We start from the raw sequence: 13923 nt of genomic DNA, 5'->3' as shown, positions 1-13923 counted from the left end.
CTCGGGGTGACAGTCGAGTCAGTGCAGGGGAATCAGGTGCATCTGGAGTGGACTGGGATATTGGAGTCTTTTGGAATGGTGGCACAACCCCTGGAGTTCTTCTCGAAGTTCAATTTGAGACTGCCTCTTCTTGAGGTGTGACGGGAATGCCGGGATATCTTTCCCAACGAAGCAAGTAAATGGACCCTCATCTCGAGATGAGGAGGGAAAAACGGGGCTCTTCTTGAGTTGTGGCTGAACCCTTGGTGTTCCTCTAGAGTGGAGAGGGGTATGTCGGGGAACTTCTTGAGTTGCATCAAGGGTTTCAAGGACCCCTTCGAGGCTCACGAGGGAAGGTGGGATTTCTCTCTAGACGCCACAGTGGAAAAGTGCCTCATCTCACTTTGAGGGGAGAATCTTCTGGTTTTTCTCGAGTTGCATCAGGAAACTTGGGGCTCCTCTTGAGTTACGACGAGGACCTCAGGGACCTGCTCGTGTTGCCTCAGGATAGTCCAGTCTGCATGCAAGTTGCAAGGGGCCTCTCTGGATTCCTCTCCAGTCGATTTCGGGTTCAATGTCTTCATCTGAAGGTGAGGCAGGAACCTCAGGATTCCTCTCCGCTGACATGGATCTCGGGGTTCCTATGGAGTTTCAACAGGGGAGTCAGGCCTCGTCTGTTGTGGAGATATGCAAGCCTGCTTTCCTCTCGAGCTGTAACAGTAGTGTCAGGCTTCTTGTCTAGTTGACATAGGGATCTGTGGCTTTCTCTCATTGTGCCATACAGCTGCCACACGTGCCATCATGTTGTGAGTCGATACTCGGGGTGACAGTCGAGTCAGTGCAGGGGAATCCGGTGTATCTGTAGTGGATTGGGACATCGGGGTCTTTTGGAAAGTTGGCACGACCCCTGGAGTTCCTCTCGATTTCAAGTTGAGACCACCTCCTCTTGAGTTGCGATGGGAATGCTGGGATATCTTTCCCAACGAAGCAAGTAAATGGACCCTCATCTCGCGATGAGGATGGAAAACCGCAGCTCTTCTTGAGTTGTGGCTGGACCCTCAGTGTTCCTTTCGAGTGGATACAGGTATGTCAGGGAACTCACTGAGTTGTATCAAGAGTGTTAAGAACCTTTCAAGGCTCAAGAGGGAAGGTAGGATTTGTCTTGAGATGACAAACTGGATAAGGGCCTCATCTCGTGTTGAGTGGAGAAACACCTTGTTTTTCTCGAGTTGTGGCAGGAAAGTTGGGGTTCCTCTTGGGCACGACGGGGTTCTCAGGGACACGCTCGTGTTTCCTGAGGAAAGTCCAGACTCCATGTAAAATTAGAGGGCCGCTCGGGATTCCTCTCCAATCGGTGCCCTGTCCTAGATCCTCATCTGGAGGTGAGGCCTAAACCTCAGTGTTCCTCTCCAGTGCTGACATGGATCTCGGGGTTCCTCTGCAGTTTTGCTGGAAGCCAGCCTGAGGAATTCCACCCGTGGCAAAGGTCATGAGGAAGGAAGCCTGACATACGCAAAAACATGATCTGGCTTCAGGAGTTTCCCCTGGGTTTTCCTGAACATCTCCCCTAAAAACCAGAGTCTGCCTGCTTTATTGTACTGTGCTTTCCACTCTTCTGACATAACAGGGGGCTATCCCCGACCACCTTTCTCTGGTAAGAGTTAACTCAGAGCTCCAGTTAACAATCTCCTGCATATAAAAAGAACATCTCGGTTTAAACCCCATGAGTGGCTTTCTAACTTACCTGACCGTTCTGCCTGGACTTTTACAACTTGTGATTGTTTACAGTCCCCAACCGTGAGAGGCACAAAGCTTAAAACATCTTAAAGTTATAGAACTTTTTAGAGCTTAGTTTAGAGCTAAGAATTAGTTTGGTGAAGGGCTTCATTTTTGAGTTAATATTTGTTGCCAGACCTCCCTATCGTTTATCTTTTAGGCACCTGAAGGATATTAACCAATGTAATTGGGATATATAAAAAGGAATATAGTAGTTTTGATGTTATCAACACTAGACTTTTGAGCTAGTTAATTTTCTCTTTCTTATAAATCACTGTACTCCTCTTTCATTGTTATAAATTGTTTTGTCCTTGCTATGTAAGAATGTAACTTTATTTAGTGCTTTCTGAAAGCAGTATCAGACTTTGGAAAGAACAACACTTTTACGTTTCCTGGTTGACAGACACTTAATCAGAAAAGGGCCGTAAAATGTTAATTGGCCTTCTGGCCAGAAGAGGATGTAAATCACCTAAGACTTGTGTATATAGCTAGGTATGCAGAGAAAAAGCCTGGTCTCGATAGGAGTCAGGGCTGTTGATGCTGCATCATTTTGTATTATCCACTGATCTCTATGTACAACCAAAAATATAAAAGCGTTCCTGAACAATAAAGGATGGGCCAGTCACTGGAAAGGTTGGATTCCCCCTTGTCGAATCTCTCTCTCTCTCTCTTTCTCTTTCTCCCTCTCCCTCCCTCTTTCTCCCTCTCCCTCCGTCTCCTTTTCAGGTTAAATTTCCATTCGGGGCATGGAGTCTCATCATCTGTACTTACTTGCCATGGCTTCTAAGACCCATGCAAGATGGAGCCCAAGAAGGGGCACCTTCCACTATTCAAGCAGGTGCCGGTGGCCTAACATAGATGGTGCAAACCTCTTGTCTCAAAGTTTTATTAGGTTTCTGCATACACCAGGTTATTCAGCCTATTTTTCTCCACTAATTTTCCTACTATACTATTTCTTCTTAATCTCTTTTTCTATTTCTAAATAAGTAAGCTTTTCCTCCCCATGCCTACACCCCTTCGAATTACCCTGGACCCACCGTGGCTGGATGCCAGCAGAGTTTCAAAAGGGGAGTCAGGCCTCATCTCGTGTGGAGACATGAAAGTCCGCTTTCCTCTCAAGCTGTAACAGTGGTGTCAGGCTTCCTGTGGAGTTGACATAGGGATCTGAAGCTTTCTCTCAAGGTGCCACAGTGCTGTTACACTTGCCATTGTGTTTTGAGTTGATACTCGGGATGACAGTCAACTCAGGCAGGGTAATAAGGTTTATCTGGAGTGGATTGGGACATAGGGGTCTTTTGGAATGGTGGCACGACTGCTGGAGTTCCTCTAGACTTTCAAGTTGAGACTGCCTCCTCTTGTGGTGCGATAGAACGCCAGGATTCCTTTCCTGACGAAGCAGGGAAATGGACCCTCATCTCGCGATGAGGAGGGAAAAACGGGGCACTTTTGAATTGTGGCGGGACACTCGGTGTTCCTCTGGAGTGGAGACGGGTATGTCTGGGAACTTCTTGAGTTGCATCAAGGGTGTCAAGGACCCTTTCGAGGTTCAAGAGGGAAGGTGGGATTTCTCTTGCGCCACCGAAGCAGAAAAGGGCCTCATCTCACGTTGAGGAGAGAATCTCCTGGTTTCTCTTGAGTTGTGGCAGGAAACTTGGGGTTCCCCTCCAGTTACAATGGGGACTTTAGGGACCCATTTGTGTAGCCTCAGGATAGTCCAGTCTCCATGCGAGTAGCAAGGGTCTCTGGGGATACCTCTCCAGTCGGTGCCGGGTCCTAGGTCCTCATCTGAAGCTGAGGCCGGAACTTCAGGTTTCCTCTCCAGTGCTGACTTGGATTCCGTGCTTCCTATGGAGTTTCAACAGGGTAAAGTCCTCGTCTCGTGTGGAGACATGCAAGTCCGCTTTCCTCTTGAGCTGTAAAAGTAGTATCAGGCTTACTGTCGAGTTGACATAGCGATCTGTGGCTTTCCCTCAAATTGCCACAGGGCTGTCACACGTGCAATCGTGTTTTGAGTCGATACTTGGGGTGACAGTTGAGGCAGTGCAGGAGAATCAGGTGTATCTGGTGTGGATTGGGACATCGCCGTCTTTTGGAATGGTGGTACAACCCCTGGAGTTCCTCTCGACTTTCAAGTTGAGATCACCTCCTCTTGAGGTGTGAAGGGAACGCAGAGATTCCTTTCCCTACTAAGCAGGGAAATGGACCCTCATCTCCTTTTTGGTGTCCTGGGACATGTACTACGGACACGGCTCAGTGTCGGTGGACTGCTGCTAGGAGTCTGCGGATCTCAAGTAGGTTTCTAACTTCTTTTCCCTCTGCTGTCGTAAACCCCACTCTCTATATATTGGGCCCTGAATATGCACTGTTCCAAATGCATACCGGATGTCGGTATAAATGGTGATTTTCTTTCCTTTTGCCCTTTCCAGTGCCTGTATCAAGGCTATTAATTCCACTTTCTGGACGGATGTCCCAGGGGGCAGAGCTTTAGCCCAGATGACCCTCCCAGAGTCATCTACAATGGTTGTCCCTGCCCTTCTTTGTCCATCTTTTACAAAACTACTTCCATCTGTAAACCATACCAGTTCACTGTATTTTAAGGGCACATCTTTTAGGTCTTTCCGTATGGCCATCACATCGGCCAATATCTCACCACAATCATGGAGGGGGGCATCTTTCTTCGGGACGGGCAGGAGAGTGGCCGGGTTCAGGAAGCAGGGCGTCTGAAAGTGTATCCGGGGCGTATCCAGCAGCAAGGCCTGGTAATGGGTTAAGCAGGCATTGGAGATCCACTTACCCAGTGGCTGCTTGAGAATCCCTTCAATGGCATGGGGAGTGTAGACCAGGAGCTGTTGTCCATACGTTAACTTGTCAGCATCATGGACCAGGAGAGCAGTGGCTTCGATGATTCAGAGGCAGGGTGGCCACCCTGTGGCTACTGGGTCCAGTCTTTTAGAGAGGTAGGCTACAGGTCGCTTCCAAGGCCCCCATTGCTGCATCAAGACTCCCTTTCCTACTCCCTGTTTTTCATCCACAAACCGTTGGAAGGGCTTAGACGGGTTAGGGAGAGCAAGGGCCAGGGCTTTCAGCAGAGCCTGCCGAAGATCTTGAAATGCCTGTCTCATTGGCTCAGTCCAAGTCCAGTTTTTACTTTCCTGGCTCCCTTCATACAATGGCCGGGCCTTTTCAGCAAACCCCAAGATCCACAGCCTGCAATACCCAACTGTCCCAAGAAATTCTCTCACTTGACGAGGAGTTGCTGGCTCAGGGATCTGCAAAATAGTCTCTTTAATAGCCTGTGTCAGCCATCTCCACCCCTGCTTTATCTTATATCCTAAGTAGGTGACCTCCTGTCTAGCAATTTGCGCTTTCTTTGCACTAGCCTGGTATCCCAATGTCCCCAAAGTTTGGAGGAGGTTGCCTGTCGCCTCTAGGCATGCCTCCTTGGTAGCAGCGGCTAGCATAAGATCATCCACATACTGCAACAAGACAACGTTGGGGTGATCAGCCCGGTACTCATGGAGGTCTTCACCCAGAGCCTCATTAAATAGCGTTGGTGAGTTTTTGAAACCCTGCGGGAGGTGAGTCCAGGTTAGTTGTCCTGTGGTCTGGCTGCCCTCCTTGGCCCTCTCAAAAGTGAAGATCTCTTGGCTCGAATGGGCCAGCAGCAAACTGAAAAAGGCATCCTTCAAGTCCAGGACCGTATACCAGACATAGTCTGGTGGCAGGCCACTCAAGAGGGTGTATGGGTTAGCGACGGTGGGATGAATGTCACTCACCTGTTTGTTGACTTCACGAAGATCTTGGACCGGTCTAAAGTCCATTCCCCCAGGATTTTTCACAGGTAACAGGGGAGTGTTCCACGGAGATTGACACCTTCTGAGAATCCCTGCCTTCAAGAGCCTCTGGATATGTGGTGTGATTCCTCATTAGGCCTCCAGACTCAGAGGGTACTGTTTCACCCATATAGGGGTGGCATCTGCTTTCAGTTCAACAATGATGGGAGGTCTCTGTTTGGCTAGTCCTACTCCCGCTGTTTCTGCCTAGGCCAGAGGGTATTTTTGAACCCAAGGCTGCACATTAGGATCAATAGCCATGGGAGGCCTCGGCTGGTACAGTCTATATTCGTCCCTCAGTGCCAAGGACAAAACCTGTATAGGGTGTCTGGTCCCATCCATAACTGATATCCCTCCATGGTCAAAGTGGATTTGAGCATTGACCTTAGATAATAAATCCCTCCCTAGTAAGGGAGCCGGGCATTCTGGTATCACAAGAAATGAGTGGGACATTCGTTGGGCCCCCAAGTCCACCTGACGTTTAGTAGTCCATCCATATCTTTTAGTTCCGGTGGCCCCTTGTACCCAGCTGGTCTTCTCGGACATTGGTCCATCTTTCTGGTTAAGGACTGAGTATTGGGCCCCCGTGTCCACCATGAAGCTGACTGGTTTCCCCTCCACATGTATAGTTACCCAGGACTCGGGGAGGGGGGCTGAGCCCTGACCCCCCAATCGCTATCATCTCCTGCATATAAGATGTGGGCCCCCAGGGAAGGTGCTTCTTCCCTGGTGGGTTTTTCCCCCGGTTTTCTTTTAGGGCACTCTCTTCTCCAGTGCCCTCGCTCCTGACAATATGCACATTGGTCCTTTCTTAGTCTCTGTCTGACTTGCTTTCCTTCGTCTCTCGGCCTGACTTCATTAGTTCCCTGAGAATCAGCTCCCTGTCTCACCCCTGCAATGAATATCTGGGCTAATTCTTTCTGATTCCTGCAGTTTTCCTCAGCCCTGAACTCTCTCTCTTCCCATCTAACACATTCTTTTCTTTCCTCTGGAGTTTCCCTATGTTTAAAAACCCTCTCTGCTGCCCTCACCAGGTCTTGTATGGATTGTTCCCCTAACCTCTCTATTTTCTGCAGTTTCCTCCTGATATCCGGGGCTGCCTGATTCACAAATGCTAGCACAACTGCTGCGTGTGACTCATTGGCCTGTGGGTCCATGGGGGTATACTGCCTAAAAGCTTCTGTTAATCTCTCAAGGAAGGCTGCTGGGCTCTCATTTGGCTCCTGTCTAACCAGATTTACCTTAGCCAAATTTGTTGGTTTCCTGGCGGCTGCTCAGAGACCAGCAATAAGAGTCTGGCGGTACACTCGGAGACGCTCCCTACCTTTAGTGCGCTAGAAGTCCCATCAGGGCCGCATCAGGGGGAATCCCTCATCAATCAGATTAGGTTGAGTTGTAGGTCTCCCATCTACCCCTGGAACATTTTTCCATGCTTCTGACAATATCCGTTCGCATTCCTCTGTGGTGAAAAGCACTTGTAATAGCTGCTGACAATCATCCCAAGTGGGATTATGGGTGAAAAGACTGGATTCTAAAAGGTCAATGAGGCCCTGAGGCTTTTCCAAGAATGAAGGGGTTTGAGTTTTCCAATTATATAAATCACTAGTGGAAAAGGGCCAGTATTGGTACGTTTGTTCCCTGTCCAGGCGGGCTGGCCCCGCCCGAACAGGAAGTGCCCGGACTGTGGAGGTGGGTGCTTCCGGGTTATCTTCATCTGCCATATTGGGGACTCCCCTAGTTCTTCCTTGAGTTCCCTGGGCGGGGCCCCCTTCCTGGGTTGGGGCCGAAGGTTCAGTATCCCTTAGTGTTCCTCCAGACGAAATCTGAGGTACCTGAGGGGGCAAAGGTGGATGCACATGTCGGGGTGGGGAGAGATCGGTTTCTAGGTCAATTAGGTTAGGATATAGTGAGGATTCCTGGAACATCGGCTTCACTCAGCCGTTGCACTCTTTGTATTCTTCCTCTTTGGATGTTTCCACAACAAGTACCTGTGGGATAGGTGAAGTGGGGGAAGGGGAAGTAAAGGGCCGGGGAATAAAAGGTCTCAGCCAGGCCAGTGGATTTTCTACCAAATCCTGCCAGACCAAAATATAGGGAGTTTGGTCTGGGTGGCCAGACAGGCCAAGAGAGAGCGCTTTCTCTCTAACTGCTTGAATAATTGGCAGGCTGAAGGTTCCCTCTCGCAGCCAGCTGACATTAAAGGCAGGCCACTCGGCGGAACAAAAAAATCATTAGTTTGTTCTTCTTTACCAACACCAATAGATTTCATGCTCTAGACTTAAAATCAGAAGTGATCAGTCATAAGGGACAAAGGAGTAGAAGTTGCTTGCCCCATGATTACAGGGAAGAACACAGGAGACAAAATGAACACACAAAGAGCAAAGACAATGCCAGCACTCACACAGACACAACAAATGGATAACAAATACACATCGGCCAAGAACATAGCACTAGGTCTTCTTGGCACTCCCCTTGAAACTTCCTTTCCCTTGAGGTTATCTTACCAACAAGGTGTCCACAGAGCCAGCCACTTTCCCAGCACAATGCCGGGCCTCGGCCTTATGCCAGCTAGGTTTAATCCCCTTACAAAGCCAGCTGCCTTCCCACCACGATGCTGGGCCTTGGCCTTATGCCGGCTAGGTTGACCTCCTTCAGGCTAAGGAACCCCTTCTGCTGGGAGGGTGTTATTCCCCTTAGTTAAAAGGAATCCCAGACGAGCCCCCAAATGTTATGCCCAGTGTCCGAGTCCCCAAAACTGAGAGAATAAGACGTCCACAGCAATGCAAAAGCATAAAGGGGTTTATTGCTAGCTCGAGATAGGGCTCAAGTCTCATCCAGTACAGTGGAGTCTTGACGATAGCCCCAAGCTCTGAATCATAGCTGCTTATATACAGGCGGTCTTTTGTCTCAGCAATAGTGTAGTTGGAGTGTGGTGATTGACTCAATCTTGGGTCATCATGGTGACTGACTTAACCTTGGCATCATCGGGGACCTTGGTGTCATCGGGGACTTTGTTGGGGCTTCCTAGAATTATGACTCATGCTTACAAGAACCTGAGGCTTAGGCCTAGTGTGGCCTGTTGAGCCTGTCATGGCTCAGGTCAGGTCCCAACATTCCACAGGCCCTGTCGCCACAGGATCTCGAAGGAAGAGACTCATTCTGAATCTGAGCCAGAAGGACGCCCTGCAAGTGCTCTTTCAACAGAACCCCTATCCTGGGATAGCGACAAGAGAATGGCTGGCCAGGGAGCTTGGCATTGCCAAAAGCAGAGTTCAGGTAGGCCCCCATCTCTGCCTCCGCTCTCCCTTTCAGGCTCTCCATGCCAATCCGAGTCAGCTGAAAGCACCTGGTGGCCTTTCTCCTGAGAAGGAATTCTCTCTGTTTGCCCCAGGTCTGGTTTCGAAACCAGCAAAGAAGATGGTTAAAGCAGAGCCGATTGCCATCTGAATGTGTGCACCAACAAGGGGAAGGGGGGTCCAACGTCCACGCCCATGCCACCGTCGCTCCCACCTCGACCTCGGTCTTCCTCTACAGGTAATTTAGCCAGCGTTCTCCGAAAGTGAATCCCCCAGAGGGGGTCTCGAACCCTCCCCCTCTTGCCAGAGAATTCTCTCTGCTGGTGGATGGCCACAGGAGGCCCAGAAAAACCAAGGGGGCTGGGGTTTGTGGGGGGGCGGAGGGCGTGGCTCGGGGAAGAGGAGGAAACAGGGCTATCTGGTTGCTGCTGCCCCCATTAGTGTCCCAGATTGGGGCACGACGCCCCCAGTTGGCGTGGGCAGGCAGCACTGGGTCCCCTTGGCACCCCCTCCCCAGCCCCCATCAGGAACTATAGGCTCCAGCTGCCCAGGCAACCTTGGCCGAGAGGCATGCTTCAGGGCACTCAGCAGCAAGACCGGAGGAGGAAAGAGACACACAGAAACACACATGTGTGCGGAGTGTGTGCATGTGCATGCGCACACATGCATCCACGATGGATCCAGGCACCCGATCCATCTGTGGGTGTATTCCTTAGAGCCCTGCCCTGGTTGCAAAGCCACCTGTGGTGATTCAGATGTTTGGGAATCTCCCTCCCCTCCACACCGTCTAGGGTATGTGTGCTGTGACCGTTCCACAGGCCATAACGTCCTCTCCTCTCGGTGTGTTCTTTCTTTGGTAGGAGACTCGGCCAGAGAGGCCTGGAGAAAGAGGGCAGTCATCTCTCCTTCTCAAACTAGGATCCTTGTGCAAGCCTTCATGAGGGATCGCATCCCGGGGCTTGCCGCCAGGGAAGAACTGGCTCGTCAGACAGGAATCCCAGAATCTCGAATCCAGGTAAGGTCTCCAGTCAGCACATGGGCCCAGGATGTGGCCCAGGAGTCAGGCGGGTTCAGCCCTGCCGAGCTTTTGGAGCTGGATACACGTAGGCTTGGTCTGGGGCTGGGGCTGGGGCTTAGGGGGAGGGGGCCAAATGTCAGTGGGCTGAGTGGAGGGTTTGGGGTCTCTTGTGGCCATGCGGGCACCCCCTCGTTTCCCAGGGCCAAGGGACTCGTTTGCAGAAAACGGCCCTGCAGGAGCTGCACTGGGCCTGACAGACCACAGACAGGGCGGCCAGGCGGGCTGTCAAATGGGCACCGTGGAGGTGCCAGCACAGTGATCTGGATGGTCACGACTTCTGATGTGTCTGTCTGCCTTTTGCTCCCCTAGATATGGTTTCAAAACCGAAGAGCTCAGCACTCCCAGCAGAGCCCAAGCAGGCCTGGCAGTGGCCGGGCCCAAGGGCCAGGTGGCACAGCAGCCACGACTACTCCTGCTCGGGAGGACTGAAGGGCCTCACCCGCTGTCCAGAGCACCTCTCCTCCCCTTTGCCCCTCTCCGCCACAGGAGAGCATGCCACCCTTGGTGGCCGCAGCTGCTCCTTTTGGGGCCCCCACATTCTGGGTGCCAGGGACTGCCTCTGGGGTCTGTGTGGGCCAGCCGTTGATGATCTTCATGGTCCAGCCCAGCCCAGTGGCTCTCCAGCCAAGTGGGAAGCTACCACCTCCTCCCCAGGTAGCAGATCCCTGGGCCGCATGCTCCCCTGCCTTCACGGCCCCCGGGCAGCCTGGGCAAGGGGCCATCCTTCCGCCTGGACAGCCAGAGGCACACATCCCGCGCTGGCTGGAGTCACCCTACTGTGAAGGCACGGCCACTCCGCTAGAGCCACAGCTCCATCCCGCAGCCTTCCAAGCTCGATGAGACTCCTAGACGAGCTCTTGGCAGCCACGGGCTTCCCGGGCTCACCGAGGCCTTCCCAGGGGGCCACTGCCAACCAAGGGGTGGACCCTGCCCTCCCAGGTGCACCCAGCCTCCTAGACAAGCCCTTTTCAGCCACAGGCATCCTGGCCTCGCTGGGGCCTTCCTTGGGGGCCTCTGCAGTTGCAGTGCAACAACCAGCTCTTCCCGGCACACCCAGCCTCTTAGAGGAAATCTTGGCTGCCACTGGCATCCACACAATGCCAGGGCTTTCCCTAGGGCCCTGTGCAGATGAACGGCAGTTGAGGCCATTCTGGAATCACCCTCATTAGGAGGATTACCAGACCCTCATCGACATGCTGCCAGGGTAAGGCTTCCCGTCGAGTTGACACAGGGATCTGTGGCTTTCCCTCGAGGTGCCACAGGGCTGTCACAAGTGCCACCGTGGTGTGAGTCGATACTCAGGGTGACAGTCGAGGCAGTGCAGGGAAATCATGTGCATCTAGAGTGAACTGAGACATTTGGGGGTCTTTTGAAATGGTGGCACGACCCCTGGAGTTCCTCTCGACTTTCCTGTTGAGAGCCCCTCCTCCTGAGATGTGACAGGAATGCCGGGAATCCTTTCCCAACTAAGCAGGAAAAGGAACCCTCATCTCGAGATGAGGAGGGGACAACGGGGCTCCTCTTGAGTTTGGCGGGACACTCGATGTTCCTCTCGAGTGGAGACAGGTATGTCGGGGAACTTCTTGAGTTGCAACAAGGGTGTGAAAGACCCTTTCGAGGTCCAAGAAGGCAGGTGTGATTTCCCTTGAGATGCTGCAGTGGAGAAGGGCTTCATCTCGCCTGGAGGGGAGAATCTCCTGGTTTTTCACGAGTTGCAGCAGGTCCCTCTCAATTTACGACAGGGACCTCAGGGATCCGCTCGTGTGGCCTCAGGAAAGGCCAGTCTCCATGCGAGTTTCGAGGGGCCTCTCCGGGTTCCTCTCCAGTTGCTGCTGGGGCCGAGGTCCTCATGGGGAGTCAAGCTGGAACCTCAGGGTTCCTCTCCAGTGCTGATATGGATCTCTGGGTTCCTCCGGAGTTTCCATAGGGGAGTCAGGCCTTGTCTTTCCACAGGGATGTCATACCTGCCATCGTGTTTTGAGGTGATCCTCAGGTTGACTGTCAAGTCAGTACAGGGAAGGCAGGAGTATATGGAATGAATTGGGACATCGGGGTCTTTTGGAATGGTGGCACGACCCCTAGAGTTCCTCTCGAGTGTCAAGTTTAGACCGCCTCCACTTGAGGTGCGACAGGAACGCAGGGATACCTTTCCCGACGAAGCAGGGAAATGGACCCTCCTCTCAAGTGGAGACTGGTATGTGGGCAAACATTTTGAGTTGCCTCAATGGTGTAAAGGACCCTTTCGAGGCTCAAGAGAGAAGGTGAGATTTCTCTCGAGATGCTGCCGTGGAAAAGAGCCATATCTCACGTTGAGGGGAGAATCTCCTGGTTTTTCTCAAGTTGCAGAGGGAAACTTGGGGTTCCTCTCAAGTTACGACGGGGTCCTCAAGGACTGGCTTGTGTTGCTTCAGGAAGGTCCAGTCTCCATGCGAGTTGCAAGGGCCCTCTATGGATTCCTCTCCAGTCGCTACCGGGTCTTAGGTCCTCATCTGGAGTTGAGGCCAGAAACTCAGGGTTCCTCTCCAGTGCTGACATGGATCTCAGGGTTCCTCTGTAGTTTCAACTGAGGAATCAGGCCTCATCTCTTGTGGAGACATGCAAGTCCGCTTTCCTCTCGAACTGTAACAGTAGTGACAGGCTTCCTGTCGAGTTGACATAGGGATCGGTGTCTTTCTCTCGAGAGGCCACAGGGCTGTCACACGTGCCATCATGTCGAAGGTCGATTATCGGGGTGACATTTGAGTCAATTCAAGTGAATCAGGTGTACCTGGAGTGAACTGGGACATCGGGGTCTTTTGGAATGGTGGCACATCCCGTGGAGTTCCTCTCGAATTTTAAGTTGAGACCGCCTCCTCTTAAGGTGTGACGGAACGCCGGGATTCCTTTCCCGACGAAGCAGGGAAATGTACCTTGATATTGAGATGAGGAGTGAGAAACGCGGCTATTCTTGAGTTGTGGCGGGACACTCGGTATTCCTCTGGAGTGGAGACGTGTATGTCAGGGAACATCTTGGGTTACATCAAGGGTGTCAAGGACCCTTTCGAGGCTCAAGAGAGAAGGTGGGATTTCTCTCGAGAGGCCACCACGGAAAAGGGCCCTATCTCGCTTTGAGGGGAGAATCTCCTGATTTTTCTCGAGTTGTGGCAGGAAACTTGTGGTTTCTCTCAAGTTATGATGGGAACCTCAGGGACCAGCTCGTGTTGCCTCACGAAAGTCCAGTCTCCATGCGAGTTGCGAGGGGCCTCTCGGGAGTCCTTTCCAGTCGGCGTCAGGTCCTAGGTCCTCATCTGGAGCTGAGGCTGGAACCTCAGGGTTCCTCTCGAGTGCTGACATGGATCTTGGGGTTCCTATGGAGTTTCAACCGGGGAGTCAGGCCTCGTCTTTTTTGGAGACATGCAAGTCCACTTTCCTCTCGAGCTATAACAGTGGTGTCAGGCTTGCCGTCGAGTAGCCATAGGGATCTGTGGCTTTCTCTCGAGGTGCCACAGGGCTGTCACGCATGCCATCATGTCATGAGTCGATACTCGGAGCGACAGTCGAGTCAATATAGGGGAATCCAGTGTATCTAGAGTGGATTGGGATATCGGGTGCTGAGCTCCAGCCCTGGTGGATCCAGGGAATTTGAAGGGGAGATGGAGTTGGCATCTCCAGCCCTGGTGGATCCAGGGAATTTGAAGGGGAGATGGAGTTGGCATCTTAGAAAAAACTATTTAATTAGATATATAAAGATTAGGATAGAAGAGTATAGTAGGAAAATTAGTGGAGAAAAGTGGCTGAATAACTTGGGGTATGTGGAGAGCTAATAAACCCCGAGACAAGAGGTTTGCACCATCCACGAGGCCATCAGCACCTGCTTGCATAATGGAGGGTGACCCACCTTGGGCTCCCTCTCATGTGGGTCTTAGAAGCTAGGGCAAATAAGTATACATGGTGAGCCTCCACGCCCCAGATGCGAATTCAG

This window comes from Ovis canadensis, chromosome 3 (assembly GCF_042477335.2).
Source record: "Ovis canadensis isolate MfBH-ARS-UI-01 breed Bighorn chromosome 3, ARS-UI_OviCan_v2, whole genome shotgun sequence".
NCBI classification, from domain to species: Eukaryota; Metazoa; Chordata; class Mammalia; order Artiodactyla; family Bovidae; genus Ovis; species Ovis canadensis.
This window is presented reverse-complemented; position numbering follows the sequence as displayed.